This window comes from Crinia signifera, chromosome 6 (genome assembly GCF_055691185.1).
Source record: "Crinia signifera chromosome 6, ASM5569118v1, whole genome shotgun sequence".
Lineage (NCBI taxonomy): Eukaryota > Metazoa > Chordata > Amphibia > Anura > Myobatrachidae > Crinia > Crinia signifera.
This window is the reverse complement of record NC_139222.1, coordinates 187930258-187951785: the sequence shown is the minus strand read 5'-3', so window position 1 is coordinate 187951785 and position 21528 is coordinate 187930258. Positions and strand designations below refer to the sequence as shown.

The 21528-nt window shown below is 42.1% G+C and overlaps 1 pseudogene; it reads right to left on the bottom strand.

Annotated features, from left to right (window-relative positions):
* Positions 1-18002: 18002 nt before the first annotated feature.
* Positions 18003-18122, bottom strand: LOC146011644 (5S ribosomal RNA; annotated as a pseudogene).
* Positions 18123-21528: the final 3406 nt, after the last annotated feature.

Sequence of the window (21528 nt, the reverse complement as noted above, 5' to 3'; positions counted from 1 at the left end):
AATGTACTCGCAGAAAAACTCTTATATCAGAGAACCTGAGAAAAAATGACTGGGAAGTGCAATTAACAGGTCGGATGTGGACTGTTGCTTTGAAGTTGGATATCTCCAGTTCTCCAGGGCCAATTTTCAAAATTCTGGTATCCCTGGAATAAGGTGATCCTCTGCTATCAGCAGCGGGCCCTTATACACCTTGGGTCCCTGAGCAAGTGCCCATTAAGCCCATACGAAAAGACGGACCATTAACAAGACTAACCATCTCAATATATTTCTTTGAAGTCTTTTTTTTTTTTAAATAATAGGTAATACTAGTATGTCTCTTCACTGCCTCTCTAATAGGTGCTCATTTAGGTATATAATGCTATCACAAGTATGGTGGTCCTACACAAACTGATTATTTTAATATTTTGTAGTTAAAAAAGTGAGATAAATGTTTGTTTACTTCTCTTTTATTATTATTATTATCCTTTATTTATATGGCACCGCAAGGGTTCCTCAGCGCCTGACAATATATAGATGAGCAAAGAACAATAAAGAAAAATAGTGATTTACAGTACAAATACAAATTAGGACAAGTACATATTAAATAAAAATTAATGTTGCAGCATCGGACACTGATGCAATTATAACAGTGGCAGAGATATATTCTAAGAAAAGCACATGAGGAGAGAGGGCCCTGCTCGTTAGAGCTTACACTCTTGTGATACCCTCTCTATTGTGACTGTTCTTCTGAGCTTACTCTTGTGATACCCTCTCTATTGTGACTGTTCTTCCCAGGACTGTTATAATGATTATTTAATAGGGATGATATAATATACCATTAGAAGAGGTAGAGGAGCAACATAACACAAGGACATGTACTGAAACTAGAGGGAGGAAGATTCAGTGGAAATTTGAGGAAAAATTACTTCACAGAAAGGGTAGTGGATAAGTGGAATAGCCTCCCATCAGAGCTGGTAGTGTCAAATACAGTAGAGCAATTTAAACATGCTTGGGAAAGGCATATTGATATCTTTACAAAGAAAGAAGGATCAAATATGGTTGAGGTAACATGTTTAAAAAAGGGGAAGACTATCTGCCGTCAAATTCTATGTTTCTAGTGTTTGTATCACTGTTAAAATTAACAGAGCAAGCTGTGATTTAATTAGTAACCACTAGATGGCAAAAAACTGTGTAACTGAGTCATGCGTTCCACCTGAATGACCGGCAGTAATTATACTCAAATACACACATTTTTTTTGCACCAATACTTTACTGTGGTGTAACATGTTACAGTGTATATATGCAACTCTACCTGACATGATGTGTATACGTGGCTCTACTGTGATGTAATGTACATAAGGGGCTCTACCATGGCATAATGTGTATAAGGGGATATACCATGAGGAAGCATGTATACAAGGCTCTACTCTGACATGACATGTATAAGTGGCTCTACTGTGGCGTAACATGTATAAGAAACTTTACTGTGGCTAACATGTGTAAATGGCTCTACTGTGTGGTGTAATATGTATAAACAGCTCTCCTGTGTGATGTCCTGTGTATAAGTGTATCTACTGTTTGGCATAAAGTGTGTAAGGGGCTCTACTTTGTGGTGCAATGATGGGTACTATTGTGTAATGTAATGAAAATAAGGAACACTACTGTTCGGTGTAATGTACATTGTACCAATTCAGTGTCTACTCCACTTTCCTATATAGCCATGCCCTTATACAGTATATTACAGTGCAACTTAGCCATGTAATGTTACTGTTTTCATCATGGGGACCTCAAAGGAAACTTGTACCCTGATCTCTACAAGACTTAAAACTGGCGTTATCACAAATTTAGGATTTTTTTCTTCAAATGTAATATGCCCCCACATATTGGTCAGCACCCCAAACAAGTACAGGGGTAGAGGGTGCTGAAACATACCCTTCCTCTATGCACCATGTCACCTTGCAACACTTCTACACTTTTGACTTATGTAATGTAAAATGATGTCTTATTAAAAATGATCTACTTGTGGATTATAAGTATACTAGGTGATTCATCGCGCCCTACGGGCGCTCTTCACACCGGCGTAAGGGGCTACGCCCCTTAATTTGTGAACATTTGTATTGTGAGAAATATGGTTAGAATTGTATGAAAGATGCCCTGTATTGCAGCTTCTGGCAGTGGGTGAGGGTCCAGCGTGGCAGCACAGGAGTACCGGACGGTGGCCCTGAGTCAGTGTCTCCTCCTACTGGGTGGGAGTTAGGGTGCATGAGAGCAGGAGGCTGGGATATGAGGCATGATAGGGGTATGTGGGCAACACAGCGTCAGCGATTACCCAGTGGTGGAAGTTACGGTTCAGGAAAGCAGGAAGCTGGGTAGTGATAGGGGTGTGTGGGCATACGGGGGACTAAAGAGGGTGGTGGACACTGTGCAGCTTCTGCCAGTGGGTGAGGGTCCAGCGTGGCAGCACAGAAATACAGGAGTCAGTGTCTCCTCCGACTGGGTGGGAGTTAGGGTGCATGAGAGCAGGAGGCTGGGCGGTAAAGTATGATAGGGGAGCGGGTCTCCACTGGCGGAAGTTACGGGGCAGGAGAACAGGAGGCAGGGCAGTGTCCTCCCACATTGATGGCAAAAGTATTCAACATCGCCATAAACCATCGATTATTTGAAAATCATTGATGGTCGATGGGCATCTCTAGAACTGGAGGAGGGTGGGGGACAGTATGCAGCTCCCAGCAGTGGGTGAGCGTCTCCTCCCACTGGGAGGGAGTGAGCGTGCATGAGAGCAGGAGGCTGTATAATAGTGGTATGTGGGCAAGACATTGATAAAAGTTGTGGCGCTGGTGCAGAGGGCAGTGGGGAAACCTGCAGTGCGGCAGCCAGGGCCGGATTTCCCACCTAGGGGCGGTACCTGCTTGTGGTGGTACAGGATCCCCCATTGTCACGTGGGTACGTGAAATGCGGGAGCGGGGGCCGCGGTGGTCCGCTGGGGGGTGGAATTGCTGGAAGGGGGTCTGGGGGGTCTGCAAATTGCGGGAGGGGGGGTGGTGTGTGGGGATCCGCGGTTAGCGGGAGGGGGCGGGGGTCCGCAAATCGTGGGCAGGTGCGCGGGGGGGTCCGCAAATTGCGGGAGGGGGGTTGTCGGGGTTAGTGAATTGCGGGAGGGGGGGTTGCGGAGGTCCGTGAATTGCGGGAGGGGCACGTGGGGTGCCGTGAGTCAAGAGGGGGTGGTGCGGGGGTCCGTGAATCACGGGAGGGGTCATGAATCGCAGGAGGGGGGGTCGTGGGGGGGCTGCGAATCGCAGGAGGGGGGTGTGAGGGGTTGCCGTGAATTGCATGAGGGGGGCGTGAATCAAGGGAGGGTGGGCGCAGGGGGGTGGTGCGGGGGTCCGTGAATCGCGGGAGGGGGCATGAATCGCGGGAGGGGGGGTCGTGGGGGGTTCCGAATCGCAGGAAGGGGGGTATGGGGGGTCCCGCAAATTGCGGGAGGGGGGGTCGCGGGGGGTCCCGCGAATCGCGGGAGGGGGGTCGTGGGGGTCCTGGCAGAGGGTAGGGATGTGCAGGAGTAATGGTGGATGGTGGCTGTGGAGTAATGGTGGATGGTGGGCGTGTACTGTAGCCCTGGCTGGGCGGGGAGAGGTGATGTCAAGGGGGTGGAACGTCATACACATGAAAGTGAAACTGTTCTACACAGGAACGTTCTCCACAGGGGTTGAGTGACAGATCTGGCTAAATATATAAGAGATAGGGCTTCATTAAGCACTTCCACTCAGCAATTGTTCCAGTGCGGAGGTAACTGATCCAAACATTAGCTGTCCTCACGATGACTAAAATTGCTTCTATTTTAATAGGTAACTAGTACAGATGTGTGAACGGGGCGCATTGTCTGACATAAGGAGCCAAACACGGGAAGGTGAATCAGAAAGGATCCTTTTTTTGAAAACCAGACCTACCTTCCAACAGGAAGCAGCAACGATCCATGTACAAAAGCTTTCTAAAGATGGCAAAGGGTTCCTGCTGTTACATTCCAAAAAATGGGCAGAATGGGACTGAAAGATAAGCAGAAGACATCTGTGATATCTTCTGTATTACCTTTGGAATGAAAATTAAATGTTGTTTTTCACCTACTTTTGTAACAATGAAGGGATAATGAAAGGGCCTCATCCCTCCGATTTTCCAATATGCCTTCAAACCTTTCTTATCCACATAATATGTTTATCCACATAATAAAATTTAGAATAGAGAGGTGCCTGTGGCATTAGAAATATAATTAAAATTGCAGATGCATAAGGTGGAATGTAATTCCCACAGCAATCCTTAGAACAAAAGCTGACATTTTGGCTATGCACAAAACAGTGTTATTACAAGACTTAATTAAAAAGAGTAACACTGTTATTAATATCAATGTATAAAACAACACACAAATTAAACATATTTATTAGAGACTTTAAACTGTAACCTATCTCCTCTAGTTTTGTGATGTAATTATGCATTTTGTGGACATCAAGTATGTATCTATGTTAATTTGTTTCTTGTATGCAACTATAATGCTTCTACCTAGATATAAAAATGCCTCATTAAAGATCAAAACTATTGTTCAGTACAAATAGATGATCTTCAACACTTATCTGTGCTAAAATTTAAATGACAGGCGTTCTAATATTTTATATATATATATGTGATGTTGTCAGACTGTGTGCAGGTGTATGACCGCTACCTGTATCTCCTGATGCTCTCTTGATGTTGTCAGTCTGCGACCTGCCTGCTTCACTCGCCTGAATTCGGGCCGAAAACTAAACTGCACAAAGACCTTACTAATCCCCCTGGGAGGCCGATCATTTCGGCCAGGGATTCATTGTTCTATATTGTTGCACAATTTTTAGATCTGTTTTTGCAGATCCAAAAGCAAAGCACCTACTTGAAAGATACTAACACTCTGCAGATGATTTTGCATGAATTAACTCCCTTACCTAAGAAATGTTTATTGTGTACAGTGGATGTGGTGTTGCTGTACACCAACATCCCGCATCAAAGAGGATTGCTAGCAGTAAAAAGGGCAGTACAGAGCAGTGATCTGTACCAAGGTCCTGATGCGGCTTTCTTTATTGATTTGTTGGATTTGGCGTTATCGCGCAATTATTTTATCTTCGACAAGCAGTTTTACATCCAGTGCTCGGGGGTCGCGATGGGTTCATGCGTCGCCCCGAGCCTGGCAAATATCTTTATGCATGAGATCGAAAAATATATGTTCCTGGCCAACCCTGAAGTCACATGTAACATTGTCAGCTTTCACCGCTATATAGACGATATACTAATTATCTGGTCGGGTAGTGAAGACAGCTTTCGGCAACATATGACCTTTGCCAATTCCGCTGATCCCAATATCAAGTACACATATTCCTGTAGCCACTGGAGCATCAACTTTTTAGATGTACAAATACATCAATCTGAAAATCATGAGATTACCACCACACTGTTTCAAAAACCAACGGACAGGAACACCACCTTATTGGGCTCAAGCCACCACCCACCCCCGTTAAAATGGGGAATCCCTTACTCCCTGTTCCTGAGGGCTCTCAGGATCTGTAGCAATAGGAATGAAGCTGAAATAGAGATGCAACGCATGACCAATAATTTCCTCACCAGAGGTTACCCACACAAGTTACTGGTCAACACCATGGCCAAGGTTCTAGCCTTAGATAGGTTGACGGTACTTAATTTGTGCAGGTCCAAGCAAATTCCCAACAAAATCGTGTGGATGCAAAAATTCTCCACCAGCAGTTCCAACAACATGCAGGCTGCTAAGCAAATGTGGCCACTCATTACCTCTGATCGCAATTTGCCTGCCTTAAAAAATTGTTACATCTTACCCTCGTATAAATGTGGCAGAAATATCAAGGACATCGTTGTCCATAACGATATCTCTGATTTTACAACCTCTGTCCCCCAGCATTTTTTATCACGCAAGAAAGGTAACTTTAAATGCCTAGGTTGCAGCACTTGTGCCAACCTGGAGACTGGCAACCATTTCTTCCATCCCCGCACTGGTGAAAAAATCATGATCAAGCATGCACTCACTTGCTCAAGTAAATTTGTCATATATTACATCAAATGTCCTTGTGGTGTTCTCTATATAGGGAAGACCATTCAGCAATTTAAAGAGAGAATAGCCATGCACCGCTGTAGTATCTGTGCCGCCCTTGAGGGCAAAGGCTCAGACCAGCCAGTAGCACATCACTTTAAGCAATTTAAACATTCTCTGCCAACCTTGCGATATAAAATGATCGACTGTATCCCCCCCAATAGGCGAGGTGGTGACAGGGTAAGAGCGCTACTACAACTAGAATCCAAATGGATATACCGTTTGCAAACGGTGATCCCCTCAGGTCTTAATGAACAACTCTCATTGACCTGTTTTCTATAACTGCCACCCCTTCACCAGTTCTGAGCGCCTGGCAGCAGTTCCTACGCTGCATCCAGCGTGTGGTAGCCCCGTTCCAGGTCCGCCCGATATGCTCTCTTTGATTCATGACCCCTTTTCTTATGGTTAGAATCCTCACAATCAACATCATGTAATTGGCTGATTAAATTGTTATAGCAGTTCTCTATGTTGAATTATCGGTGCAGCAGTACTATATCTATATTGTGTTCCAGTGATGTACCCTTATGCATCATCAACACCGCCATGTCTATAATATGTTATTATGCATTTCCCATTGACTGCAGCTGTGTTTAATGTATATTTGTTTCTAGATCACCATGGTGATGGTTGACACATGTTTGGCACGCCCCCCCCCCCCTCCCCCGCTCCCGTGACATCATCCGGCTGCCCGGCAGCGTGCTGGTGATGAGGTGACACAGTGGGTTCTCAACACTCTTCTATAAATGTAAGTGTATGTACTTTGTTCTCTATATGTCTTGATAAAGGACGTAACAATCCGAAATGTTGGCATCATAACCTATGGGTTGTGTTTTCATTTCAACCGTATCATAGTGCTGAAATTCGTCTGAGTGCATGCTGCCGTTGGTTCGATATATATACATTTATATAATAAAAATGGTTGACCTTCTTTAAGCGCTATACAGAATGCAGCACTCCTATGTAACCTCCCTGCTAGAAGAGGAAACAAGACTAGCTTATAGAAGTGTGCATCAATTCTCACCAATTGTCTTATGTGACATATACAATTTAGAATAAAAAAACAATGATTTTATTAAAATAAAAATGTGGTTGTTTCCATCAATTCAATAAGCAATTCTTCAGAATAGTAACATCCAAGTTCATATATGACAAGGGAAGCGAAGGGATTTCTTCACTTGTCATATATGAATTGGATGTTACTATTCTGAAGAATTGTACAAGATGGAGATATACTTCAGCGCTATCCTCAACATACAAATAATAGGAAACAACACTATGTTTTTCCTAGGTGGATATAGTGATCACAGGGATCCTTGGGTCCTTCCTCTAGGATTCAATTAAATGCTTACTGACCTTAACCCCTTCCCGACATATGACGTATATATACGTCATATGTCGGTTGCGGGGGAATCAAGCCAGCTCACGGAGTGAGCTGGCTTGAAAGAGAGCAGGTAATGGCTGTATATTACAGCCAGGTCCCTGCTCTCACGGCCACGAGTGGCGAGTTCGCCGATCGTGGCCGTTTAACCCTTTAAGCACCGCGGGCAAAGCGACCGCAGTGCTTAAATAGCTGATCGGAGGGGGGGCGCCCCCCTCCGGCGCCGATCGGGGCCCCCCGCAGCGAGATCGGAGGGTGCCGATCAGTTGCCATGGTAGCCAGGGGTCTAATGTAGACCCCTGTGCTGGCCGTGTCTGCATACCTATCATATCCTGCCTGAGGCAGGATGTAATAGGAAGTGCATAAAATCACTACGTTCAGCCATAGAGCTCTATGGCTGAACCTAGTACAGGCGATCGCGCCCCATAGTGGTCAAGTACACTAGGGGGCCTTGTAGTAAAAGTAAAAAAAATAAATAAATAAAGTTTAAAAATAAAAAAAAAAAAAAAAAATATTAAAAGTTCAAATCACCCCCCTTTCCCCATTTCCCAAATAAAAATAAATAAAAAATAAAAAAAATAAACATATTTGGTATCGCCGCGTTCCTAAAAGTCCGATCTATTAAAATATAACATTAGTTATCCCGCACGGTTAAAGGCGTAAACGGAAAATAATCCCCAACGCCAAAACTACGTTTTTTGGTCGCATCGCCTACCCAAAAAAAAATAGCTAAAAGAGATCAGAAAGTCGCCCATATCCCATAATGGTATTAATTAAAAAGTATACTTCAGCCCGCAAAAAATGAGCCCTCACCCAGGTCCGTAGGTGGAAAAATAAAAAAGTTATAAGCCGCAGAACATGGCGACGCGACACAAATTCGAAAAACCGTAACATTTTCTATTTTTTTTTTTAGTGGTAAAATGTAACGAAAACTATATAAGTTTGGTATCACCGGAATCGTAACGACCCATAGAATAAAGATAACCCATCATTTTAAACGAACTATGAACTCCAAAAAAACCGTAACCAGCGCAAAATTGTGGAATTGCGTTTTTTTTCTTTTTACCCCACATTGAATTATTTCCTGATTCCCCAGAATATTATACGGTATAGTAAATGGTACCATTAAAAAGTACAACTTGTCCCGCAAAAAAAAAGCCCTCATGTGTCTATATAGCTGGAAAATTAAAAAAGTTACGCTTATTTGAACGCAAGGAGGAAAAAAAAAAAATTACCATAAAAGGCAATGTCGGGAAGGGGTTAAATAAGGTCCTTATATGCACTGTAAAGGTATCTTTCTGTTTCAGGTAACTGCCCCTTTTCTGCATAACTTCTCCCCTTACTGCATTGTCTTCAATTGCTGTATATAACACCTTTATACTAGATACTGACCTTATTTAAAGGCCATATGTTCATATAGAGGTATCTTTGGCCCGGACATGTTGCTTTATATCACTTGACCCAAAGTCTCCACACCTCAATACCAACGGACAGGAATCCTGATGGATCAACACTCACCTCACAATGAGGCCCTGTTTTCCTTGAAAGGTATCTTTGTGTTATCCCCTCTTGGTTCCTCCAATTATGAAAGAGTCTCCAGTCACAAGGTACAGTATTCAGCCACAAAGTGGTTTTAATGGAAGGACCCAAGGATCCCTCTGATCACTATATCCATCTAGGAAAAACGTAGTGTTGTTTCCTATTATTTGTATGTTGAGGATAGCGCTGAAGTATATCTCCATCTTGTACATTTGGTGTTAGGTTTGGGAGTCTGGTCACCCACGGTATATACATAGCTGCAATCCTAGAGCGCGACTATCTTCTTGTAAATTTTTCTATTCTGAAGAATTGCTTATTGAATTGATGGAAACAAACGTATTTCTATTTTAATAAAATCATTGTTTTTTATTTTAAATTGTATATGTCACATAAGACAATTGGTGAGAATTTAGGCACACTTCTATATCCTACACTCACATATATATGATTCTTCATTCATTTTTTTTATTTATTGTAACATTCTGAAATATCAGTATTTTGTGCACGGCTAATATGTTATCTGTTGTTATAATCATAAAGAAGATCTTCAATAAGCATTATTCTTTATTCTACCTTATATGTTACTTTCTTCTAATCATTGTTCTCTATGTTATTATTTTCTGTCATTGTCTTTTTTCTTTGTATCCTTTCTTCTTCATCGTTCCTTCTATCATTTATCAACTTGTCTCACAACCATTCTGCTTTATTCTTTAGGTACTCTTTACCTAGAACGGCGCCCGCGATTGAAATCGCGGGCGTCGGGGGTAAAAATCGCGGTGATCGCGGGCATCGTGGGTAAATCGGGATGCCCGCGATGACCACGATCACCGCGATTTTCCCATAGGGAACAATGTTAAAACGGCAGATTGACCGCGATTTTACTGTAAAATGCCTCAATGGACCCGATTTGGGGCCAAATAGGCCAAATTAACCCTTAAATGTCCCCCCAAATGTTTAACGCCACCCCACGATCCACGCCAACCCGAAGCGTGGCGAGCGCAGCGAGCCCGCGAGGGGCGGCGGTACACGTCCTCCGACCTTTTCATGCCCTACTATCCACTACGGCGTGGTGTGAGAATATAATAGTGTGGCGAGCGCAGCGAGCCACCGAGCCCGAAGCGTGGCGAGCGCAGCGAGCCCCGCGAGGGGACGCGGATACCTTCACAGGTAGACGCGTCCCCTCGCGGGCTTCACAGGTGTCCACCTCGCCACGGACACCTGTGAAGCCCGCGAGGGGACGCGCATAACTGTGAAGGTATCCGCGTCCCCTCGCGGGGCTCGCTGCGCTCGCCACGCTTCGGGCTCGGTGGCTCGCTGCGCTCGCCACACTATTATATTCTCACACCACGCCCTAGTGGATAGTAGGGCATGAAAAGGTCGGAGGACGCGTACCGCCGCCCCTCGCGGGCTCGTTGCGCTCGCCACGCTTCGGGTTGGCGTGGATCGTGGGGTGGCGTTAAAAATTTGGGGGGACATTTAAGGGTTAATGGGCTCTGTGGCCCATTTAACATTGATTCCTATGGCAAAATCGGGTGGATTGAGCCATTTAACAGTAAAATCGGGTCCATCACGCCTTTTAACATTGATTCCTATGGGAAATCGGGAGCATCGCGTCGCGGGCATCGCGGGTACATTTAGGGCGGCCGCGACGCGACCGACACGATTTCAAAGTTTAACATTGGTTTCAATGGGAAATCGCGGGCATCGCGTCGGTCGCGTCGCGGCCATACATAAATGTACCCGCGATGCCCGCGACGGGCGCCGTTCTAGGTAAAGAGTACCATTCTTTACACTTTACATTAGCACAGCAGGGCCTAGTCATATTAGCACTACCATGGCATAATTTAGTCGCACCTCCTGTGAGAAAAGCTGGCGGTATTTGGTGACTGAGGTACATGCAGCCCTATATGCTAGTGCTCTGTGTAGGAATGCCAATCCCGGGGCATTTTTTCAATCCCGGGATCCGGGATTGAAAAATGCTCAATCCCGGGATTCCCGGGATCCCGGGATTGGCATCCCCACCAAAAAAAAGCATTTTTAGCATGCGCAGTCTAATCCCGAAATCCCGGGATTGGATTCTCCAATCCCGGGATTGAAATCCCAGACTTTTTTAGGCCAAATCCCGGGATCCCGCCGATCCCGATCCCGGGATTGGCCACACTAGCTCTGTGCCCTCCACATTAAGGTGCCAATTAATTTATTGTAGCTACAAGTTGTCCCAAAAACTGCTTAAAGGTGCCCATACACGGTTCAATGAACTAGATGCTTTTAGTACTAGTTTGCATTGTATTATTTATTTATTATTGATTTAACAGTTTCTTACAGTATATAGCGCACACATATTCTGCAGCGCTTTACAGGGAATATTTGAACATTCACATCAGTCCCTGCCCCAGTGGAGCTTACAATCTATATTCCCTACCACATGTACATGCACACACATTCATTCTAGGGTTAATTTTTGTTGGGAGCCAATTAGCCTATCAGTATATTTTTGGATTATGGGAGGAAATAGGAGTACTGAGAAAACCCAAGAAAGCACGGGGAGAATATACAAACTCTGCACAGCAAGTTAATTCTACAGTATCATGGAACTCAATAAAAATCACTTGCACCCCCACACACACACTTTTTCCCCCACACTGACTCATTGAATCACTGACTGAGATTCGAAAAGTCATCAGCCTGATGGTCAGCAACATGGAGTTGCGACCCCATGTTGAGAAGGTCGGGACCCACTTTGTGGTCAGGACCCACAGTTTGAGAACCATTGATATAAACTAATTAAGTGTGATTTAAACCCACAGCCTTGTGTTGATGCCTAATTGACTCAAAACATTTTTAAATATATGTTCACTCTGATATTGCTAACATACTGTAGTGATGATAATGTAGTACTGGGTTTCTAAATATAGTAAACTAGATATGTATCCAATTACCCCTGATAAAACATCAGCAACGAAAAACTTACATTTTTCACTTTTTTTTTTCCACGATATTCCAAAAATGTTTTTTTTAAATTGGGCTATCCAATTAAATCGCCTAACCAAAAAACTAATTTCGCTGCAAAAACACAAAGGTTCAGTAAAGCCTGTGTGTTTTCTGCAGCTACAGCAATAGCGCTGAATTAAGGGCGAGTCAGAAAATACCTGGTGAGCCTATTACCCGCGGTCAGCAATTGCAGGTAATAGAATACCACCTTATGGATTTTTTTCTTTGAGAGAGCTACTAATTCAGGATAAAGAGCAACTTATACTAAATATAAAATAATGATAAAAAAAAAAGAAAATTAGATGAAAAAAATAAAATTAAAAACAATACCCTATAAATTATACTGGTTTTTAAAGTATTAAATAATTAAAACAGGAAACAGTTGAACTTTATAAAAAAATAAAATGATTGATAGAATCAGGAATTGACAGAATCAGGAAAAACATGACCCGGAATTGATCTGGGGAGATTAAATCTATTTTGATCAAATTAAATTTACATGAGTATTCTGAAATGTGATTTTAGATTGTGTTACCACATAATGTTTGTGTGTATGTTAGTGTTTGTGTGCTGCCTGTGCTGTCCACGCTGCCCGCCCTGGCTCTCCCTACAGGCCTTCAAGATGGCGCCGCAAATGGCTGCTTAGGAACTGTGCACTCAGCAATATGTATCCCGTGTCTACCGTGTGACAACTGTACTGTCCCTGCTATAATCTGTGCTGTCTTTGCTCTTGCTGTCACCTGCCTGGCTGCTGCAATGACCAGTGGTGCCGCAGATGGCTCCTAGGTGCTGTGCAGCTTGGCGGGTGTGTGTTCCCTGTGTGATAAGTATACTGTCTCTGCATGTATTATTACCTATCTGGCTGCTGTAATGACCAGTGGCGCCGCTGATGGCTGTCTAGGCGCTGCGCAGCTTGGCGGGCATGTGATCCCCGCAAGTGATGTCTAAATACTCTCAATGTAATGTGTATAATGTCTCAATAGAATTGATGCTGCACTGTGATCCACAAAAAATTCCTAGTGTCCCCAAGCACACATGGCCAATAAAGTTGATTCTATTCTAATACACTCCCACTTGATATATGTAAATATATAATGTATTAATATACAAATTAATAACATAATGTATGTATTGGGGCCACAAGAAGTTCACAAGTACTCAAGAGAATCCCTGTTGACTCCTAAAAAGTGAATTCAAAAAGAAGAACCAATCAGATTTGTTGGCACATTCAATAACAGATTGCAGGAAATCCATTCTATACTACAGAAACACTGGCCAGTTTTACAAACAGACATTATTTTACAACGGACCTTACCAGACAGAGTACAAACAAGCTGGAGGCATTTAAAGAACCTCAAACAGACCACATACAGACCACATAACTAAACTCATTATAAATTATTATTTATAGTATAATTACTCACTGTGCTCTTAAAGCTCATTCCCCTTATCATGTCCCCACCCAAGGTATCTATATATATTTCTTCTGTATCTCATTTTAATAACTCCCCGTTTCTCCCACATATTTCTAATTTAATTGACTAATTAACCAATGTTACCATGTTTTCCAAACAGTGTTTTTATGTGTATATGTATGTATGTATGCATATATATATATATATATATATATATATATATATATATATATATATAGAATGCGATGATGCTCCAGCACTCCAACGTCCCCAAGGGGGATGGCTTGCTCCGGTGCCTTCCTAGATGTGCTAATCAGCACAGAATATAACCCAGGACAAACGAGGCGGCACTCGAAGACTTGTGAGAAAATCAAATGCGTGTATTCAAAGACATCTACGTTTCGGGGATAGGTTTCCCCTTCATCAGGATCCTGATGAAGGGGAAACCTATCCCCGAAACGTAGATGTCTTTGAATACACACATTTGATTTTCTCACAAGTCTTCGAGTGCCGCCTCGTTTGTCCTGGGTTATATATATATATATATATATATATATATATACATATATATGGGGGAAAAAGGGGGTAATGTAGGGCGCCACCTGTGTCCTGAACAACTGAGTTTTTATATAAAAAAACAGATATACCTTTAGGGAAAAGGGTGTCAGCTGACCTCTAAGAAAAACACCTTGGTAAGGGGTGTAGCATAAAAATACAATGGTTTGGATAAAGGTCTAAGCGACTACAAATATCTGTATAGGAAACGTTTTACTTTTAAAACATATAAAAGTTTTATTTGGTACATGTAAAAAAATTTATAAAAATGCACAATAGCATTTATATAAGAACTGACAGTACACAAAATGTCATAGAAAAAAGCAATATATAAAAAATGCGAAGCTAAGAAAAAATGCCTATATAAATTATCGCTACAAAATGGGAGATGTACAATAAGTTATAGGTAAAAGATACAAAGGTATTAGGAAACAAGGGGGAAGGGGGGATTTGGAAATTTTTCTCGCACAGACTTACAAGTCCATATTAAATGTCCATTTGTTTGCCAACATATAACATAATTCAAGATGACAATGTTGTCACTATTTCCCTAGTTGGCGGTGCTCCCATGAGTCATAATAATTATATACAAAAACAGAGAAACAAGATGACTCTCTTTTTGGGGCACTCTTTCTTATTTATAGTATTTGTTATCTGAGTATTGGTCGCGATCTCAAGGTACTATGTGGGTCACTGTTGGGACAGACTATGCATTGGGACACTTAATTACGTCAAAAAAGATAGAAATGTATCAGTTTGGGATGCTTAATGTATCATAATGTTTCTGGATTATTACAATCCATCGAGACATCAATTGCTCCCCACTGAATTTTATATACATGTGAATCAATTGTATGACTCAATAATGTGAATAGTGAAATCAGAATACAAATAAATATATATTTTTTTGGTTTTTCTTATGCAATTAAAAATGGCGAAATATTTTGCATCACTTTTGTCGTGGCTGCTTGGGTATTTTAGCTTATCATCATTTGTCTGTACATTTATGCGAATAATTCCTGGTGTCAGATCTCAATTTTAAGAGGGAAGAAAAAAGGCTCGCTGTCCAATACCCCAGTGGTCCTTTTAACTCAGCCGTGTGTCGCTTATGGACAGTGAACGGAACTGAGGGATAACCACTATATGGGGTCAGGGCTAGGCAAGTGAAGGAAGATACAGGGATCTGCTGTCACTGTCAGTGTTCAGTGGCGCCCCTGTTGGTTTCCCAGCGCAAGGGTTCACCCTCTGAGACCGACAGTGATGAGAGTCCCCTAGCGGTGGAGGAACAGAGACAGCGATAATTATATCCAATTAATCTCACATTTATAAACTTCAATATTCTATATTATGCTGCCCCTTTCAGTTTCTCACATGTATACCTATCAGTTTCTCACATATATTCCCATAACAATCCTGTCAAGGAAATATAGCTATAATGAGTTGCCTTAATGCCTTCACTTAAATAATACAACAGATACAGCCAAGTCCTTTCCACATTACCAATACGCTCTGTTAAGCAAAGTATAGGAATATTGCATGCATCTGTCTCTTATCATATATGCAACTTAGCCTTTGGATGGTCAAACCAACTTCCTCTCTCCGGACGTGGGTGAACAAGCCCATTCGTTCAGGGCGAAACGCGCGTTCCACGCTACATATGGTGACCTGCTGCACATGGGGAGACAATAACCAGGCGGATCTTTAATCCTGTGTCCGGAGAGAGGAAGTTGGTTTGACCATCCAAAGGCTAAGTTGCATATATGATAAGAGACAGATGCATGCAATATTCCTATACTTTGCTTAACAGAGCGTATTGGTAATGTGGAAAGGACTTGGCTGTATCTGTTGTATTATTTAAGTGAAGGCATTAAGGCAACTCATTATAGCTATATTTCCTTGACAGGATTGTTATGGGAATATATGTGAGAAACTGATAGGTATACATGTGAGAAACTGAAAGGGGCAGCATAATATAGAATATTGAAGTTTATAAATGTGAGATTAATTGGATATAATTATCGCTGTCTCTGTTCCTCCACCGCTAGGGGACTCTCATCACTGTCGGTCTCAGAGGGTGAACCCTTGCGCTGGGAAACCAACAGGGGCGCCACTGAACACTGACAGTGACAGCAGATCCCTGTATCTTCCTTCACTTGCCTAGCCCTGACCCCATATAGTGGTTATCCCTCAGTTCCGTTCACTGTCCATAAGCGACACACGGCTGAGTTAAAAGGACCACTGGGGTATTGGACAGCGAGCCTTTTTTCTTCCCTCTTAAAATTGAGATCTGACACCAGGAATTATTCGCATAAATGTACAGACAAATGATGATAAGCTAAAATACCCAAGCAGCCACGACAAAAGTGATGCAAAATATTTCGCCATTTTTAATTGCATAAGAAAAACCAAAAAAATATATATTTATTTGTATTCTGATTTCACTATTCACATTATTGAGTCATACAATTGATTCACATGTATATAAAATTCAGTGGGGAGCAATTGATGTCTCGATGGATTGTAATAATCCAGAAACATTATGATACATTAAGCATCCCAAACTGATACATTTCTATCTTTTTTGACGTAATTAAGTGTCCCAATGCATAGTCTGTCCCAACAGTGACCCACATAGTACCTTGAGATCGCGACCAATACTCAGATAACAAATACTATAAATAAGAAAGAGTGCCCCAAAAAGAGAGTCATCTTGTTTCTCTGTTTTTGTAAAAGATACAAAGGTATCAGAACTTATCTCTTTATGGAGGAGTCAGCAGGCAGTACCCAACGCGTTTCATCATCTAAGACTTCATCAAGGGGTGAGAGGGATGTGTGCCTGGTGCTCTATTTATACTCTATATGTCTAGTGATCCCAATTATGATGTCACATCCTGTAGGATGTGGCTATCGTTTCTAGAAACAACAAAAAATCATAGAAGCTTGAAATCATTCATATGGGTGTTATGGTATAGGCTCTATGCAGCCTGCGCTATCGGGGAATAATATATATTTATAGTGGAAACAGCAAAAAACATAATTTGTAACTGCGGGGATGCGTGTGCCTACTTCCGGCGGGCGCACGTCACTTCCGCCCCGCTTCCTGTGTCAGTCTGTGCTGTGTGATATAGCGTCTTCCGCCTCTCTTCGGCGGATGTTCAGGAGCGCCCCACTTCCTTTCTTTGGAGGGTTGCGTCTCATTGGTCTGGTTCACTTCAGACGTCAGCTTTGTTAAAACGGAGTTCATTGTGGTATATGTCTCCATTTCAGCGGCCATTTTGTTAGAGATTTCTTGATCTTTTACTCAGGGAATCGGCCATCTTTCTGAATGCAGATGCGCGGACTTAAAGTGATAGTGCTCTTTTTCTTATGGGACATATGGAAAAATATGGATAAGGGATACAACACGTTAGTACTTGTATTTATATGTGCATATTAAATGCATATAATTTTGTAAACCCTATCACAGCTTATGTTAACTATATAAGACAGGTGAACTTTATCAAAGCAGCATAAATTATTTTGAAGAACACACTGTCCAATGTATATCAATTCATAATAACCCAGATCGATATCAAAAGTATATACATACCTATGTATATAAATATATATATATATATAAATATATAAATAAATAAAAATATATAAAAATATATAAATATATACAGGATGAGACAAATTAGTAAGTACTAGCAGCATATTTTATGTTCATAGGTTTTTAGTGAAAATAAAGAAATTGAAGATCCTCAGTGAAAAAGCAGATAATAGAATTTAATTATCAACAGTGATTTTGAGGAAGGAATAATAAATAAATAAATAAATATATAGGTGAATAATACAATAGTAAGGTGATTTCGGTGTTTTTAGCTTTTTATTAATTCATATACTACAGTGATTTCTATAAATGAAGATGTAATAGTATGTTTGTGAATAAAATTGTGAATAAAATTGTGGAGGAGACTGAGCCATGGTATCTCTATTTTGTCCTTATCACGAGGTATATGTTATCTGTACATTACAGAACCCGTTCTTCTCAGGTAGTCACCTGTCCTGATACTGTACGGGCCCAGACACTGCTTGGCTGCCAAGATCGGATGGGGTTGGGCATTACCAGCGTGGTATGACTGTAATGTTTATTCCATGTTCCATGACCTCTCGGACTTTGGTACCTTATTGCTCGTGTAGTGAGACCAGAGTGAGGATTTGGGAAGAAAGGAAGAAATGTGATCCAGTTTGTGACAGAGTAGTGAAGTTTTAGAGGGGGTTTACAAAACCTTTACAGGAAAGGTGCAATCTCGTATCCTTCATTTAAACCGCTTGGATACAGCGTCTGGAGCTGGAAGATCCAGTACATCTCCCTTTGGGACAATTTCTTAGCCAGGTCACCTCATCTGTCCCCCAGCTGGACATGTTCGATTGCTTTGAACGTCAAATCTTCAGGGTTTGAAGCATGGGTTGCGGTGAAATGTCTGGGAACTGCGTGATTGTCCATTCTGTTCTTTATGCTTCTCACATGTTCCTGGATTCTGATTTTTAGGGGGCGTTTCGTCTTGCCGACATATTTCTTCCCACAGGTACATTCTAGCAAGTAGATGACTGAGGTAGAGTTGCAGTTTTTAAAGTCCTTTATTTGGAATTCATTATTATTTCCTGTATCTGTGAAACTCTTCCTATTAGGGTGGAGGTACTTGCATATAATGCATTTACCACATTTGTACGATCCTTTGCACTTCGGTAGTCTGGTCGATACTGTGGGCGTTTTAAGCATGCTGGGTGCCAAGATATCCTTCAAATTCTTTGATTTTCTATATATATGTTTCTATAGTACTGGATCCATCAAGAGGATCCCCCAGTGGTTTGTTAGTGATTTCTTGATGGTGTCTTCATGCCTATTGTAGGTGGTGATAAATGCTACTGACTCTTTTCCTTCCTCTTTTTTCTTCTTTTTATATGTGAGTAATGAGGTTCGGTCTGTGTTTCGTGTTTTTTCTGCTGCCTTTTCGATTAGACCCGATGGATACTCCTTTTCTGTGAATCTTTGTCCATAGAGGGTCAATTGTTCCTCCATATCTTCTGGCTTGCTGCAATTCCGCTTGATCCTATGGAATTGGGAGAACGGTATATTGTCTTTCCATCGTTTTAGATGATTACTCTTATGGTGCAAATAACTGTTCTTATCCACGCTTTTGACATAATTTTTAGTTACTACTTTGTTATTTTCGTGTGTCAAGATCAAGTCCAGAAACTCAATGGAATCTTTCTGTACGTTAGATGTGAACTTTAGATTCATATCATTAATGTCCAAGCTTATAAAAAATTCCTGGAAGCGTAAGTCTGTTCCGTCCCATACAATTAAAATGTTGTCTATATAACGTTTGTATAAAATAATTTCACTTGTGAAGTTAGGGTTATTATAAATATAAAGATTTTCCCAGTGTCCCATAAAAAGATTTGCGAAACTCGGCGCAAAGATAGTCCCCATAGCTGTTCCGCACTTCTGTAGATAAAATCGATCCTGAAATTTAAAATAGTTATGATGTAAAATAAAAAACATGACATCGCAAATAAGATTTCTGTGCTCCGGTGTGATTGAGGCATCTTTTTCTAGGTAACTCCTGCTGGCTTCCACTCCTTTTTTGTGTTCGATGCAGGTATACATCGATTGCACGTCTATGGTTACCCATTTGTATGTGTCTTTCCATTCGAAAGGTTCCATTGTGTTGAGTATGGATGTTGTATCCTTTAGATAAGAGGGTAAGCATTTGACATATTTGTTAAGAAAAAAATCTGCTATTACTTACTAATTTGTCTCATCCTCTATATATTTATATTTATATATTTTTATATATTTTCTGCCCTATTGGGCCTTTCTCAAGTATGGGATCCTTGAGAAAGGCCCAATAGGGCAGAAACGCGTTGGATCAACACACCCACCACTCACCAAAACTTGCAAACCCAAGCCTCCTCCTCTTGGAGTCAAGCCCACTCTGCTCCACCCGCCTCCTCAGCCGGTGACGCGAACCCCGCTGAACCCGGAAGTGTAGACGGTGCGTGTTGAAGCAGCGTGGTTGGACAGCCAGAGTCTTCTCCCACCGTTCACGCCGGTACAGTCCTTTGGAAGTGGCTGACTACAAGGGAACGTCCAGAAGTTAGAAGGTTTCCGGGTATCAGGTACGTGCACGGTGCACCGCCAGGGGTGCATGGGATGCCAGCCTCTGGTGACACCCTGACACCTCCCTTGACCCTCCCACTGACATCCGTTTCATCGTCTTGGAGACTTGTGACTTTCCACACGCCCACCTGGTTCGGAACATTTCTGGGGTGCGCCCAGACCCAGAGCTTCCAGACCACCACCTTCCTCCCCACCATCTACCCACACCCGACCCCCAGCCACTTTCCCCACCACAGCAGCATCATCCACAAGGGAGCACTTCAGCCAGCCGCTGAGCCCTTCCTTCTGCCTTCCCGGCTGGGAAAGGCAGGAGACACACACGGCCATCATGTGTGTGCTGGGTATACAATAAAGACTGCAATTCACCCCACTCTTGCCTCAGAGACCATTTATTCAGTTGTGCATGCAGTAAACACTTAGGTGACATCACACAGGTCATCTGTTAGCATTAGCACATACTATATTGCCTGAGCGCTGGTCATACCTCTAAGCAATTAATCAATACTGATAAACCAGATTGCTCATTTAGACAGTGTGGCGACATTGTACCTAATTGGAGGATCCAGCGGGCTTCACACCATAATAATTGGCGACCACGATCCCCTCCCCTCAGCCTGGCGGGGATGTGGTCAATCATCCAAAATCGGATAGATGACAAATTGTGTTTGGCTACGGCAAAGTGCCGTGCCACTGGTTGATCACTGGATCCATAAACCAAGGCTTTCTTAATGGCAGACCTGTGAGCGCCCATCCTCTCTTTGAATGACCGCTCAGTTTTGCCCACATAAGAAAGCCCACACAGGCAAATGATCTAGTAAACAGAAAATTTTGATGAGCATGTTAATGTATGGCGAATATACAACGTTTTACCAAATCAAGGATGCTGAAATGCAGAACCCACCAACATATATTTGCAAGAAGCACAGGTTCATCTAATGCAACCTCTATTAAATACACGATGTTGACCAATGCCCAATGGCACATCAGTTTTTATCAAAATATCACGTAAACTCCATGACCTTTTGTAGCAGGGCATCAAAGTTGTGGATTGTAATTTTAAATCAGGATCAGATTGAATTAATGGGCACCTCTTTTTCACAAATTTTTTAACCACCGGGCTCATGTCATTATAGGTAATGACCCATGTTTTTCACATCTTTATGTTTGTGAATGAGGAGTTCTGTCCTAGCTAATTGTAAAGACCTATTTTTGGCAATTTCTAATTCATGAAGGGGATAACCTCTCTGTAAAAATTTCATCAGCATAGTATCCATTTGTTGACTTGCCAGTTTAGGGTCTGATACTATCCTTCTTACCCACACGAATTGCGAGTATGGCAGGCTTTTTATAGTGGACCTGGGATGAC